The 16,102-nt window shown below is 39.7% G+C and overlaps 1 protein-coding gene across 2 annotated transcripts in view; it reads right to left on the reverse strand.

The window, feature by feature from the left end:
* ANO10 (anoctamin 10) overlaps positions 1-16,102 on the reverse strand; it is a 228,083-nt gene that overhangs the window by 154,438 nt on the left and 57,543 nt on the right. The gene's annotated exons all lie outside the window — the stretch shown is intronic.

Genomic DNA, 16,102 nt, shown 5'->3' on the forward strand with positions numbered 1-16,102 from the left:
GCAAGACAGGAACACAAACCCACCCATCAGCAGACAGACAGCCTAAAGTCGTACTAAGCCTACAGACACTCCAAAACACACCACCAGACGTGACACTTCCTGTCAGAGGGAAAAGATCCAGCTCCACCCACCAAAATGCAAGCACTGGTCCCTCCCACCAGGAAGCCTACACAAGCCACTGGACCAACCTCACTCACCAAGGGGAGACACCAGAAGCAAGAGGAACTACGAACCAGCAGCCTGCAGAAAGAAGATCTCAAACACAGTAAGTTAGACAAAATGAGAAGACAGAGAAATATGCTGCAGATGAAGGACCAAGGTAAAAACCCACAAGACCAAATGAATAAAGAGGAAATAGGCAGTCTACCTGAAAAAGAATTCAGAGTGATGATAGTAAAGATGATCCAAAATCTCAGAAATAGAATGGAGAAAATACAAGAAATGTTTAACAAGTACCTAGGAAAACTAAAGAACAAAGAGTGATGAACAACACAATAACTGAAATTAAAACTAGAGGGAATCAATAGCAAAATAACTGAGGCAGAAGAACGGATAAGTGAGCTGGAAGATAGAATGGTGGAAGTAACTGCCACAGAGCAGAATAAAGAAAAGAGAATGAAAAGAATTGAGGACAGTCTCAGAGACTCTGGGACAACATTAAACACACCAACATTTGAATTATAGGGGCCCCAGAAGAAGAAGAGAAAGAGAAAGTCTGAGAAAATATTTGAAGAGATTAAAGTCGAAAAAATCCCTAACATGGGAAAGGAAATAGCCACTGAAGTCCAGGAAGCACAGAGAGTCCCATACAGGATAAACCTTAGGAGAAACACACCAAGACACATATTAATCAAACTAACAAAAATAAAATACAAAGAAAAAAATATTAAAAGCAGCAAGGGAAAAGCAACAAATAACATACAAGGGAATTCCCAAAAGGTTATCAGCTGATCTTTAACAGAAACACGGTAGGCCAGAAGGGAGTGGCAGCATATATTTAAAGTGATGAAAGGGGAAAACCTACAATCAAGATTACTCTACCCAGCAAGGCTCTCATTCAGATTTGACAGAGAAATCAAAAACTTTGCAGACAAGCAAAAGCTAAGAGAATTCAGCACCACCAGACCAGCTTTGCAACAAATGCTAAAAGAACTTCTCTAGGCAGGAAACACAAGAGAAGAAAACGACTTACAAAAACAAACCCACAAACGTTAAGAAAATGGTAATAGGAACATACATACTGATAATTACCTTAAATGTAAATGGATTAAATGCTCCAAAGAGAAGACACAGACTGGCTAAATGGATACAAAAACAAGACCCGTATATATGTTGTCTACAAGAGACCCACTTTAGACCTAGGGACACATACAGACTGAAAGTGAGGAAATGGAAAAAGATACTCCATGCAAATGGAAATCAAAAGAAAGCTGGAGTAGTAATACTCATATCAGACAAAATAAACTTCAAAATAAAGACCGTCACAAGAGACAAGGAAGGACACTACGTAATGATCAAGGGATCAATCCAATAAGAAGACATAACAATTGTAAATATTTATACACCCAACATAGGAGCACCTCAATACATAAGGCAAATGCTAACAGCCATAAAAGGGGAAACCGAAAGTAACACAATAATACTGGGGGACTTTAACACTCCACTTACACCAATGGACAGATCATCCAGACAGAAAATTAATAAGGAAACACAAGGCTTAAATGACACATTAGACCAGATAGATTCAGTTGATATTTATAGGACATTCCATCCGAAAGCAGAATACACTTTCTTCTCAAGTGCACACGGAGCATTCTCCAGGATAGATCACATCTAGGGTCACAAATCAAGCCTCGGTAAAGTTAAGAAAACTGAAATCGTATCAAGCATCTTTTCCAACCACAACACTATGAGATTAGAAAGCAATTACAGGGGAAGAAAAAAATGTAAAAAACACAAACACATGGAGGCTAAACAATACACTACTAAATAAGCAAGAGATCACTGAAGAAATCAAAGAGAAAATGAAAAAATACCTAGAAACAAATGACAACAAAAACATGATGACCCAAAACCTATGGGATGCAGCAAAAGTAGTTCTAAGAGGGCAGTTTATAGCTATACAATCCTACCTTAAGAAACAAGAAAAATCTCAAATAAACAATCTAATCTTACACCTAAAGGAACTAGAGAAAGAAGAACAAACAAAATCCAAAGTTAGTAGAAAGAAAGAAATCATAAAGATTAGAACAGAAAGAAATGAAATAGAAATGAAAAAAAACAATAGCAAAGATCAATAAAGCTAAAGTCTGGTTCTTTGAGAAGATAAACAAAATTGATAAACATTTAGCCGGATTCAATCAAGAGAAAAAGGGAGAGGACTCAAATCAATAAAATTAGAAATGAAAAAGGAGAAATTACAACTCACACTGCAGGAATACAAAGGATCATAAGAGACTACTACAAGCAACTATATGCCAATAAAATGGACAGCCTGGAAGAAATGAACAAATTCTTAGAAAGGTGTAAACCTTCCATGACTGAACCAGGAAGAACTAGAAAATATGAACACACCAATGACAAGTAATGAAATTGAAACTGGAAGATTAAAAATCTTCCAACAAACAGAACTCCAGGACCAGATAGCTTCACAGGCATATTCTATCAAACAGAAAAGAGCTAACACCTATCCTTCTCAAACTCTTCCAAAACACAGCAGAGGGAGGAACACTCCCAAAATCACTCTATGAGGCCACCATCACCCTGATACCAAAACCAGACAAAGATATCACAAAAAAAGAAAATAACAGGCCAATATCACTGATGAACATAGACACAAAAATCCTCAACAAAATACCAGTAAACCGAATCCAACAACACACTAAAAGGATCATACACCACGATCAAGTGGGATTTACCCCAGGGATGCAAGGATTCTTCAATATATGCAAATCAATCAATGTGATATACCATATTAACAAACTGAAGAATAAAAACCATATGATCGGGCTTCCCTGGTGGCGCAGAGGTTGAGAGTCCGCCTGCCGATGCAGAGGACACGGGTTCGTGCCCCGGTCCGGGAAGATCCCACATGCCGCGGAGTGACTGGGCCCGTGAACGATGGCCGCTGAGCCTGCGCGTCTGGAGCCTGTGCCCCACAATGGGAAAGGCCACAACAGTGAGAGGCCCACATACCACAAAAAAAAAAAAACAAAACCATATGATCATCTCAATAGATGCAGAAAAAGCTTTTGACAAAATTCAACACCCATTTATGATAAAAACTCTCCAGAAAGTGGGCACAGAGGCAACCTACCTCAACATAATAAAGGCCATATATGACAAACCCACAGGAAACATTATTCTCAATGGTGAAAAAGTGAAAGCATTTCCTCTAAAGTCAGGAACAAGACGAGAGTGCCTACTCTCACCACTATTATTCAACATAGTTTTGGAAGTCCTAGCTCTGGCAATCAAAGAAAAAGAAATAAAAGGAGTCCAAAATGGCAAAGAAGAAGTAAAACTGTCACTGTTTGCAGATGATGTGATACTGTACATAGAAAGTCCTAAAGATGCCACCAGAAAACTACTAGAGCTAATCAATGAATTTAGTAGAGTCGCAGGGTACAAAATTAATGCACAGAAATCTCTTGCATTCCTATACACTAACGATGAAAAATCTGAAAGAGAAATTAAGGAAATACTCCCATTTACAATTGCAAGAAAAAGAATAAAATACCTAGGAATAAACCTACCTAAGGAGGCAAAAGACCTGTACGCAGAAAGCTATAAGATACTGATGAAAGAAATCAGAGAGGACACAAACAGATGGAGAGATATACCGTGTTCTTGGATCGGAAGAATCAATATTGTGAAAATGACTCTACTACTCAAAGCAATCTACAGATTCAATGCAATCCCTATCAAATTACCAATGGCATTATTCACAGAACTAGAACAAAAAATTTTACAATTTGTATGGAAACACAAAAGACCTCAAATAGTAAAAGCAATCTTGAGGAAAAAAAAAACAGAGCTGGAGGAATCAGGCTCCCTGACTTCAGACTCTACTACAGGGCTACAGTAATCAAGAGAGTATGGTATTGGCACAAAAACAGGAATATAGATGAATGGAACAGGATAGAAAGCCCATAGATAAACCCACGCACACTATGGTCACCTTATCTATGACAAAGGACTCCAGAATATACAATGGAGCAAAGACAGCCTCTTCAATAAATGGTGCTGGGAAAACTGGACAGCTACATGCAAAAGAATGAAATTAGAATACTGCCTAACACCGTACACAAAAATAAACTCAAAATGGATTCAAGACCTAAGGCCAGACACTATAAAACTGAGAATGGGAGAAAATATTTGCAAACGAAGCAAGTGACAGAAGATTAATCTGCAAAATATACAGCTCATGCAGCTTAATATCAAAAAAACAAACAACCCAATCAAAAAATGGGTGGAAGACCTAAACAGACATTTCTCTAAAGAAGGCATGCAGATGGCCAACAAACACATGAAAAGATGCTCAACATCACTAATTATCAGAGGAATGCACATCAAAACTACAATGACGTATCACCTCACACCAGTCAGAATGGCCAGCATCACAAAATCTACAAACAATAAATGCTGGTGTGGAGAAAAGTGAACCCTCTTGTACTTTTGGTGGGAATGTAAATTGATACTGCCACTATGAATAGTATGGTGGTTCCTTAAAAACTAAAAATAGAACTTACATGTGACCCAGCAATCCCACTACTGGGCATATATCCAAAGAAAACCATAACTGAAAAAGACACATGCACCCCAATGTTCACTGCAGCACTGTTTACAATAGCCAGGACATGGAAACAACCTAAATGTCCATCAACAGAGGAATGGATAAAGAACATGTGGTACATATATACAATGGAATATTACTCAGCCATACAAAGGAACGAAATTGGGTCATTTGTAGAGACGTGGACAGACCTAGAGACTGTCATACAGAGTGAAGTAAGTCAGAAAAATAAATATCATATATTAATACATATATGTGGAATCTGAAAAAATTGTTGTAGACGATCTTACTTACAAAGCAGAAATAGTCACAGATGTGGAGAACAAACGTATGGAAACAGAGGGGGAAAGGGGGTGTGCGATGACCTGGGAGGTAGGATTGACATATATACACTATTGATACTATGTATAGAATAGAAAAGAAAATAAAATAGATGGCAGAGAAAAAAAATTACCAAGTACAAACTTTATGGTTTTTAATGATTCCACTAACTGACATCAATCTTCATCCCTCATTTACTTGTTCCTACGGTGCTGCTTCCTATTTGTCCTCCAATCCTGCTGATTCTAGAAGCACAGGAAGAATACCTTGTGCCTTTAAAAGGCTTAAGAGCAGTGCATATTACTTTCCACATAATTGTTTGCATTTTTTTTGCATGACCCACATTCAGAAAACAGTCTGAATACAATAAAATATAAAAACAGCTGATGCTTTTTGTTCTTAGCATGACCAGTGAATTCTCCAATGTCTGAGAACTGTGGCTCACCTCATTAATTTCCTCTCATCAGCAAAAAATATACTCAAGATGAGCAGCTCCTTTTATGTTGAGATAAAGTTATGAGGGCTCAAAAAGGAAAAGCCAAAGAAGCCTACTTCTCTTAATCCTTTTAGCACTATCTCTAAAAATTCAATTATGAAATCTTATTTGGAGTTTGAAAACAGCCACTTGCTATGTAAAATCAAATTTTAGATTAATTGGTATTAGGTTGTTTCTTTATTACTTTTGGGGAAAAAATACTTCTTTCATCGTGAACATATTCTGAGGCAGAGACAAAAGATTTTCCAAAGCATGTTTTTCAATAAATTTTTATACTTTTAAAATTTTACTTTTTCATTTACATGGAGTAAAAATCACTCCTTTTGGTGTACAGCTCTTTAAGTTTTACCAAATGCACTTAGCTGTGGAACTATCACCGTAATCAGGATAAAGAACAATTCTGTCACTCCAAAAAATGCCCTTGTGCTGTACCTTCGTAGTCATTCACCTTACTGCTAACTCCCTGACAACCACCCTCAGTAAACTGCAGTGCTTGAATTTAGACTGGATGCAGATGACAAAAATCTACAGGACAGATGTAAGAGCAAAGAGAAGACACTGCAATGAGCTCTCTCCATAGTCCTGCTCCTCCATCCTTCCTAAAACCTCAGTGGAAGGATATCACTGACCCAAAAGACAGCTGCTCTTTTTCCTTGTGGTTCCTTTTCTACAACTCATCATGAAAGACTATTAATAAATTATATTCTTTTTCTGCTCCAATCTCACCACCTTTCTGCTGTGAAACACTCCCTCAACCTGAATTCCTTGTGCACCAGTGACCACATCACAGATTTAATTATTAGCACAGATGGTGCCAATTAGTTTTCCCGTGAAGTGCTGAACTAGAAAGGATAATGGAAGCACTACAATCTTAGTGCACATGCAGAAATGGTCCCAGCTGGGGCCCACTGACAGAAGCATGGGGATAATCATGTCTTTACGTTTTCTGCAGCTCATCCTCCACCTTGTGCTCAAGCTGCCAGAGGAGAAACTTGATCTTCAGGCTCAGAACAGGCATATCTTATTAAAAAAATACACACACACACATATATGTATATATCTATATATATGTATGTATGAATGTGTGTGTAAAACATGGCATTTACATTCTTTCAATTGGAAGAGAAGGGCTTTCAACTAAAATATGTAAGATAAAAAGACGTTTTCTTACAAAGTAATCAACATTTAAAATCTTTCTCTCCCTTCCTTTCATGATTCTTAACATCTTTGAAAATAGTCCACTTTTAGTAACATTTATAACATAATGGGATTGGGAACACATTTTATGACCTAGGAAGAAATTACAGTAGTAATATTAACATCTTACATTTATAAGCACCTTGGAGTCTGCAAAAACACTCTCACGCGATTTCTAGTTTAACGGTCTTTAGAACACAGCCCCGTGGGGGACTACAAAAGACACTAAAGCCCCTTTGAACCTTTTAGGCTACAGACTAAAGTGGGAGGGGCGTGGAAGAAGGAAAACAGAAATAACGACAAAATAAAAGAGTAATTATGACATATAAAAATAACTAGAAAAATCGTTAACTGGTCAAATTGATACCATTTCACCAAATCCAATTAATACATCAAAATCTATGGCACTAAAAAATGATATTCAAACCTGGTTCAATCTTTGATACAGAATTACAGTGTAAAAAAAAACAGTGAAGGGTTTCTTGAAGTGAGATTCAACCTAGAGGACAAACACAACATTTTGGATTTGGGTACTGCTAATGCGGGAGAACTTTCCTAAAGGAGAGGGGTGATTAAGCAGGGTCCAGATGCTGAGAAACATGGATTTAAAGGCACTGTTTTAATTGAGGGGAAAAGCAAGAAGATAGGCATCAAAAATGACTACTGAAATGCTCTGCCTGTGAGTTGAGGTCTCCTTAGAGGGCAAGAGTGTAATTTTTCTTCTTTGTCTTTCCAGTGTAGACCAGCAACCCAGAAACAGCATGTTAAACGGAAATAAAACAAGTTATATGAAAGCACAGATGGAAAGCTGAAAGAACAGGTCCTTAAGAACAACTATTCTGACAGTTTTGTATTTCTGGAAGAAGAAATAAACTATAAGGATTGGCAGGCATAAAGAACTGGGACCTAACCAACAGGACTGCAGGAACCAAAAAGACAAGGTGGATTGGAGGACAATGGAAAAGAGGTCGTGGCAGACTCCAGCTTTTGGACCCTTGTGGAAAGAGCAGAGAAACCTGGCGGCTACTGGGACCACTGAGACACAGGAGGGCGCAGGTGTGGCCCAGGGCAGAGGACAGCCAATGCTGTCTACACCCGCAGGGTCAGCCTCCTCAGGCATAAACCCACTTCAACCTCCTCATACCCACATGCGGCACCTACTCCCTAGTAAGGAAAGGAGGGGAGATACGGTAGATTCAATCTTCAAGCTATTCATTTTCATGTATCACTGGGAATAGCCAAGTAGAGTTGACATTAATGAGGGGAAATGAATATTGCAGTCCTGCCTCTGAGCATGTTGAAACGGACCACTTTACAATGAAATGTACATGCAATGTAAAGTTTTCCTCATGAGCTCTGAGCCCTCCACCCATTACCCCTATACCCCAATTCATGCTCTTCACTCTCCCTAAGCAAACCCACATGGCCTGTGACCACACCATTCCCAAGTCACTCCTCCCTCTGGAGCTGCCCCAATGTCCCACTCTTCCTTCAAAAGAGGTCCCCTGCCATACAAGGCCTCCCCAAATGTATTCCCCTTGGATTGGTACTTCTCAACATCCCATCCAATACTATAAAGAGTGGAGATTTCTTATGTTCTTAAAGTCTACTCTCAATTTTCTGAAGCACAACTTGCTTTCCATCTTAGGAAAAAAAAATGAAACCAAAATGCTTTCTTATCTCCCATTCTCCAAAGGAATAAAAGAGAAAAGCAGAGAAAGGAGGCAAGTTTGACTGTGAACTGGTTTATGTATCAGAAAGGGAAGTTCAATGTCATGCAAAGAGGCAGTCAGCAGGTAAGTTCGAGTGGAAGCCAGTGCACTTAGCAGGTCTGTGGCTGAAGGCGGGGCCCAGGCTAGGATGTAATAGGAGATATCAGAGGGAGCAGGTACTTGACAGGAGGCTTTGAAAGCGCCAACTGGGAGGAGACCTGAGTGACAGTCCTCAAAGACGAATAACCCAAGTCATTTTCTTTGTGGATATCTGGTGTATTTACGTTTGAATATGGATATACAGGATGTTCTGCAATTTTACTTTAAATAAGGTAGAAATTATAACTTAAGAGTGTAGAGAAACTGTCAAGCTTTCTAATTCTTAATGCTTCCAAAATTCTTATCTGAAAACAACTTCATTCCGAGTATAAACTGATCTCTTTCAGAGACCTGCCTTTTCCTAAACTTTCCAGGATAAGAAACAGGTTATAACCACTGTTATCACCTTAAAAGAATGCAGAGTAAGAAAAAAAAAAAAAAAAGAATGTAGAGTAATTTGCAAAACTCGGATATCAACAAAGTCACATTTAAACAGATTATATACTAATCATCACTTTGAAGGGCACTGGGTCCTTCAACAAACCAATATTTCCCGTTAATTGACAAACTTAAAAGCCAGGCCCCTGGGCTTCCCTGGTGGCGCAGTGGTTGAGAGTCCGCCTGCCGATGCAGGGGACACGGATTCATGCCCTGGTCCGGGAAGATCTCACGTGCCGCGGAGCGGCTGGGCCCGTGAGCCATGGCCGCTGAGCCTGCGCGTCCGGAGCCTGTGCTCCGCAACGGGAGGGGCCCCGACAGTGAGAGGCCTGCGTACCGCAAAAAAAAAATAAAAATAAAAAAAGCCAGGCCCCTAATCCCCTATTCCCCGAGGACAGAAGCTCCTTTAGGCAGCTCACCTGGGTCAGTAATTCCTCAGTTAACCAAAAAAGTTAGCTAAAATGAGGATCCATTAAAAAAAAATGCCTAGGGCTTCCCTGGTGGCGCAGTGGGTGAGAATCTGCCTACTAATGCAGGGGACATGGGTTCGAGACCTGGTCTGGGAAGATTCCACATGCCGCGGAGCGACTAGGCCCGTGAGCCACGACTACTGAGCCTGCGCATCTGGAGCCTGTGCTCCGCAACGAGAGGCCGCGATAGTGAGAGACCCGCGCACCGCGATGAAGAGTGGCCCCCGCTTGCCACAACTAGAGAAAGCCCTCGCACAGAAACGAAGACCCAACACAGCCAAAAATAAATAAATAAATAAATAAATTAAAGTACCCTTAATTTAAAAAAAAAAAGAAAAAAGTGTATTTCACACCAAGGTCAAATTAAAAAAAAAAAAATGCCTATCTTTAATATTTTATTTTAACAAACATTTAAATGTATACATTTATTTGCAAATCTTTTAATGTGGAGCCAAGGCCTTTCCTTTGAGTAGGATCCAGTGATGGAGCTTCTCACTGTCTTCTAGGCATAAATAACACCCATGATACAATGTCAAAGATTCCCAGGTTTGTTTTCTTTAACAAAGAGTGAAAATTTAAAGACACTTGTGAAGCAATATAAAAACAGAATCTGGAAGCTGCCCATATTTTTTATGATTTTCCCTAATCTTTTATAATTGACTCATCTTTATCCATCTGATAGTAATTTGTCTTTATGGAGTCTTTCCAAAGGTTTTCACGGAAATGACGGCTTTCTCTATTTTAGCACACACATTTCATCAGTTTTCATTCCATTTAATTAAATTATGCCAATCACAGTAACGAGAATACCACACATAAACAGATTTGGGAACAAAGTGCTTCTTGGTAAGCACTTAACTCAGCGAGTGGACATCTTGCCCATGGCTCCCACCCAGCAAGCTGGGAGAGTCTATGCCAGTCAGAACTCTGTCAGGAGGGGATGGAGAGAGCTGGGGAAGGTTAGGAAAGAGGCCTTCTACTGCACTGTGATTTATCTCTCAGAGGATTCTCTCTGTGAGCACTTCTAAAGCCAGGGCTGTATCTTGGTAATGCCCGGCATATTGTAAGCACCCAATGAATACATATCCAATGAAAGAATTTACCTTGACTGTCTTTAATTATTCCCACACCATTAAGAGAACACAGAGCAATGTTTCATCAAACCGAAGAGGGGGGCAGCCCATAGAAAGATGAGAAAATTACCAAGATTATCACAGGAACTGATGAAGCAAAAGGAAGAAGGAAAATACCCAGTTCAATAATTCCATCCCAAGTACCCTAATCCAAAGGTCAAAAACCTTATTTACCTTCTTAGGAACCCAACACATGGTCCCACACTGGGAAGTGGAGAAGGTGAAGAGTTGGTTGTGGGTTCCTTCCTAGGCAAGTTTTTAAATTGAAATCTCTGAATTTAATCAGACCTTTCAACCAGGTGAAGAGACTTTTATGAGAACAGATCTTTTTTTCTGAGACAACAACAATTACTAACAAATACTGAATACTTCATGTTGCCAAGCACTGTGGTAAGCATACCACGTGCACTTATTCAGTATCTGCATACCAGTTGTACTGAATTGTTCAACGTCGTTCAAAGACACATAGCCTGTCAAACTGGAATCAGGATTTGAATCCAGTGCCCATGTTCTTAATCACTTTACCATACTGCCTAATTCAGTTCACCTTTTCTTATAAATAACATAATTTTCATATTTTGCCATAGGGGTTTTGTTAGCGTACTTCCCAAAGGTAGAGCAGAATCTTTATTTAAAAAGTTGAAGTTAATTCTCAAATAGCTAACACTAACTGTATGTTCACTGAAGAAAAAAAACAACTATATGTGACTCATTCATTCATTAACATTTAACAAGCGATTGCTTAATCACTTGAAAACGAAGAGTTAAAGTAATTCAATGGCCACTTCTCAGTTATTGAGTATTATTACGTGCTTGTCCTTGCCCCTGCTCTCAGGAAGCTCAGTCTGGTGGAAGACATACATGACTGCCGTACAGTTTTAGTAAATGCTAATAGCAACTTGTAGGAAGGGCTCCGGCATGTCCAAGGGTGAGATGGGGCAGCAGGGGAGGTGAAGGGGAAAAGGAGGTTATAAAGAACCTGATATTTAACTTGGGCATTTCTTCTGGAAGCAGAGGAGAAATGTGATCAGAATTCCATTTTAGAATAACCACTCCAGAAGTAGAGAGCACGAGGCAGGGGAGGGAAAGCATGAAAACCAGATGGCTGGTGAGGATCTGCTGTAAAAGTCCAGGTAAGAGGCGTGGAAGGTATATCTGAAATGAGTGAACTGTATGGTTATGTGACTTATAGCTCCAAAAGCTGTTAAAAAATAAGTCTAGATGAGAAATGCTGAGAGCCTAAACTCCAACCATGCCAATGGTAACAGGGAAGAGAAACTCAACAGATATTCAGAAGTCAGAATCAGCCAGACTTGATGCATGATGGATGGGTGGGAGGGAGGGCTGAACTCAGATGTGGGAACAAGACCAGGAAGAGAGAAGAAAAATGGAATCATATCACGGGATGGAAACAGGCACCTAAGAGAAGGCAATGAATACTTAAGTAAGAAACTTCAGCACAAACAAAACCAATTCAGTGTTATTATGAAGAACCAAGCCCATGGAAATGCATGAATGAGCTGATGGAGACATGAGTCAACTGCTAAAGGATTAACTCATTAACAACGGTGGTACTGTGAAGTCATCACTTTTTCACCTCCTCCTCTGTGTCAGACCTGGTTACATCACTTCTTGTGTACAATACCAATGCTCTCATTTTACATCTAAGGAAACCAGGGTGTGCAGAGATTAAGGGGAAGAGCTGAAATTCTAATTCATCTACCTCCTGACTCTGACACCCCAAGCTACTACCATGCTGCTATACTGCCTGCTTAACAAATGATGATAGAATGATAATAAAGATAACAAAAGCTTCATTCTGCCATTGCAGAGATGGTTAGAACTGCTGCTCACATCCACTGCACCTTGACCAAGTGCCCAGCTCTGTGTTTGGCATTTTACATGTACAGTATCTTGCCTTGTAAGAGTGATAACAAGACCTGCAATTTGTTCAGCACCTGCTCCATGCCAGACACTTGTGATTAGGGTTACACGTGTGTCATTTCTACTACACTCCTCAGAGCATCCCTGGAAAGGATGCTGCACTGGGCTCAATACGCAGTCAAGGAGACGAGCTTACAAGACAAGGTGACTGGCCCAGGGCCACAGTGCATTAAGAGGCAGTACAGAAATAGAATCTCGATAGTTTGAAATATCTATATGTACATACAAATACAGAGGTAAATCAATCAAGAGACAGAGAGCAAGCACATATACGGCAGAATGTTCAAAATCAGTGACTCCTAATAAAGGGATATATAGGGATTATCTGTATTATGCTTGCAACTTTTCTTTAAGTATGAAACAAATTTTTTTTTAAATAGGAAAATAAAGCCTGTGAGTCGGGGCACAAAAGAACCCTAAAGGTTCAGTCCACTCTCAGAAGACACCTTTAGTCATTACTAAGAGATGAGAATCAACTGTTTCTGAGCAGCACTAGACAGAAAATTACCTAACTTACGTTCTTTTGTAAAATAAACTGCAATTCAGTGATATTTTTAAAACTACCAATTAAACATGCATGGTGCAGACTGGCTTGCTGGTCACCAGAACCTAACCATCAGAAATGCAGTGCAACTTCTAGGTGAGTTAATTCATTTTCACCCTAGAAAAAGAACAGCATTTAGTAGGTGAATTGTTAGCATTCAATATGTTTGCTGCGTCTTGCCAAGTGTAAAATTAGAAGAAAACTGTGAATGCATTTAACGCTAAATGAAAGATTATCAAACATTTGATATTTAGAGGATTTTAGGCCATTTCTATCTTTTAGGAAATGGAGATCTTTGTGTAATTCTGCATTTAACATAGTGATCCTTTCCTTGAAATGACATCAAAGAAGTGAGCTAAATTTGTCTCAGAAGTGAAGATAATGATGATTATTTAAGAGAAACTATTTAGATACTGACTTAATGTTGTGGGCTGAATTTTATGAAATTCCCAATATTTGACTATTTTTAACCCAGAAAATGGCATTTCATATGATTCTATCATATGGTTTCACATACTGGTAGGCTATTCTCTTGGTCAGTCTGTAATAAATTTCTGCAACTATTATACAAATAAAAGTAGTGTTTAAGTCTCATGAGTTTTTAAAGGAAACACTAGATGGCAGTAAATACACAAAAGTTGTAACATGACACTGAGTTACCAACATAAAATAATGATCGTTTTGTCTTTTATTCAATTTTACATTGCATACTCAATCAAGCTTTTAAAAAAAATCTAAAATTTTCTTTTTAATTAAAAAAAATCCTGGGACTTCCCTGGTGGCACAGTGGTTAAGAATCTGCCTGCCAATGCAGGGGACAGGGGTTTGAGCCCTGGTCAGGGAAGATCCCACATGCCGTGGAGCAACTAAGCCCGTGTGCCACAACTACTAAGCCTGCGCTCTAGAGCCCGTGAGCCACAACTACTGAGCCCGCGTGCCACAACTACTGAGCCCACGTGCCACAACTACTGAAACCCACACGCCTAGAGCCTGTGCTCCACAACAAGAGAAGCCACCACAATGAGAAGCCTGCGCTCTGCAACAAAGAGTAGACCCCACTCATCGCAGCTAGAGAAAGCCTGCGCGCAGCAACGAAGACCCAAGGCAACCAAAAAAATAAATAAAATTTAAAAAAAAAAACCCTAAGGTTTCTCCTCACAAGATTTTTAAATAGAGGCTTATTTCTGTTGTACTCTAAGGAACCAGTTTAGATAATGACAGTAAAACAGTTACTTTAATACTACATGAAGAGACTAAAAATGTAAGAGGAGGCATAAGGGTTAGCTCAGGGGAACAACAAAGTACACGTTAAAACTTGCAGACTAAGTGAATACATGAGGATTAGACCAGCAAAATCAGTCTGCAACACTTGAGGTTAGCCATTTACAGGACAGTCTTATGGGCCAGGAAATCTCCCACATTAATTAAGAAGCAGGGTGTGGCTATCTGATTAAGAGATCACCAATACAAAAGAAGACAGTGGTCTAATTAATGGGAATATTCAGGAAGACTGGGCCAGCCAAAAGTCTAGAGAAAGTGAAGACAAAATCAAGAAGTGGGCAGTACTGAAATCATCCAGCATTGCTCAGAAGTTGGCGATGGACACCAAGATCCGGCTCATGAAAGCGCTCTGCTCTGTTTGAAGGAAGGAATGGTTTTCAGGTATCCTGCGTCTCCTCAAGACTATTACACTCCTCCTGCTCTGCTTCTAAATTTACCAAGAAATCTTCTAACAACCAATTCCACTTCTACTTTTTTATTTATTTTTTTAAATTTATTTATTTAATTTATTTATTTTTGGCTGCATTGCGTCTTCGCTGCTGAGCCCGGGCTTTCTCCAGTTGCAGTGAGCGGGGGCTACTCTTCGTTGCAATGTGTGGGCTTCTCATTGCGATGGCTTCTCTTGTTGCGGAGCACAGGCTCTAGGCGCATGGGCTTCAGTAGCTGTGGCGTGCAGGCTCTAAAGCACAGGCTCAGTAATTGTGGCTTGCGGGCTCTAAAGCACAGGCTCAGTAGTTGTGGCGCACAGGCTTAGCTGCTCCGCGGCATGTGGGATCTTCCCGGACCAGGGCTCAAACCGGTGTCCCCTGCACTGGCAGGCGGATTCTTAACCACTGCACCACCAAGGAAACCCTCCACTTCTACTTTAACACCTACGGTTATAAGCACTGGAAAAGTCTCCTTATGGTAGATTAACTACCTGGTATTCTGGTCAGTCCCCTGTGAGTCTCATGATTAAGTGTAAGTCAGCCACAAAGCCTTATTAGCTCTGGATGTGCTGGCAAAGACAACTTCCAAGATCTGCAAAGTTAAGGGCCATATCTTAATAAATCAAGAAGATGCACTGTGAGCCTGGCCAGCTGGCCATCCCCTGTCTAAGGTACCTCTGTTTTGTTCTCTTACTGCCACAGGTAATAAATTGCCTTGCAAATCGCTCTCCAAAATCCTGTTCAACTCACAAAATTCAAAACAGACCTACTTTTATCTGCAAAGCCATTCTTTCCCTTCCTAGTTGCTGCTGTCTAAAATCATTCTCCAAACTGCATACTCTACGTACAGCTTCTATCATGAACACAGATTCCTATCAAATACACTAAAAGAGCAAACAGAGCAAAGGAGAATATATTTCTTCAGCCACCATTAGAAATGTACAAGTTCACAATTCCATTTCTTACGGTCAGCCCTAAGTCCAGAATCACTGCTCTATGATCCTACTAAATTCTACTTTGATAAATCTCCACTACTGCTCTATTTTTTGAGTATCTAAAAATGAACGATCACAATATTCCTGACAACTATAATCACTAGCAACAAAAAAATTCCTGCGAATTCTTCCATTTGCAAACTGGTTAGTGCTTAATTTTCAAGATGTTATGGTAATCTGTATTCAGAAACATGATAAACAAGACAAATATCTAAAAAGTACACAGACAGCCTACTTGTACTTGGTACA

This window comes from Globicephala melas, chromosome 11 (assembly GCF_963455315.2).
Source record: "Globicephala melas chromosome 11, mGloMel1.2, whole genome shotgun sequence".
Lineage (NCBI taxonomy): Eukaryota > Metazoa > Chordata > Mammalia > Artiodactyla > Delphinidae > Globicephala > Globicephala melas.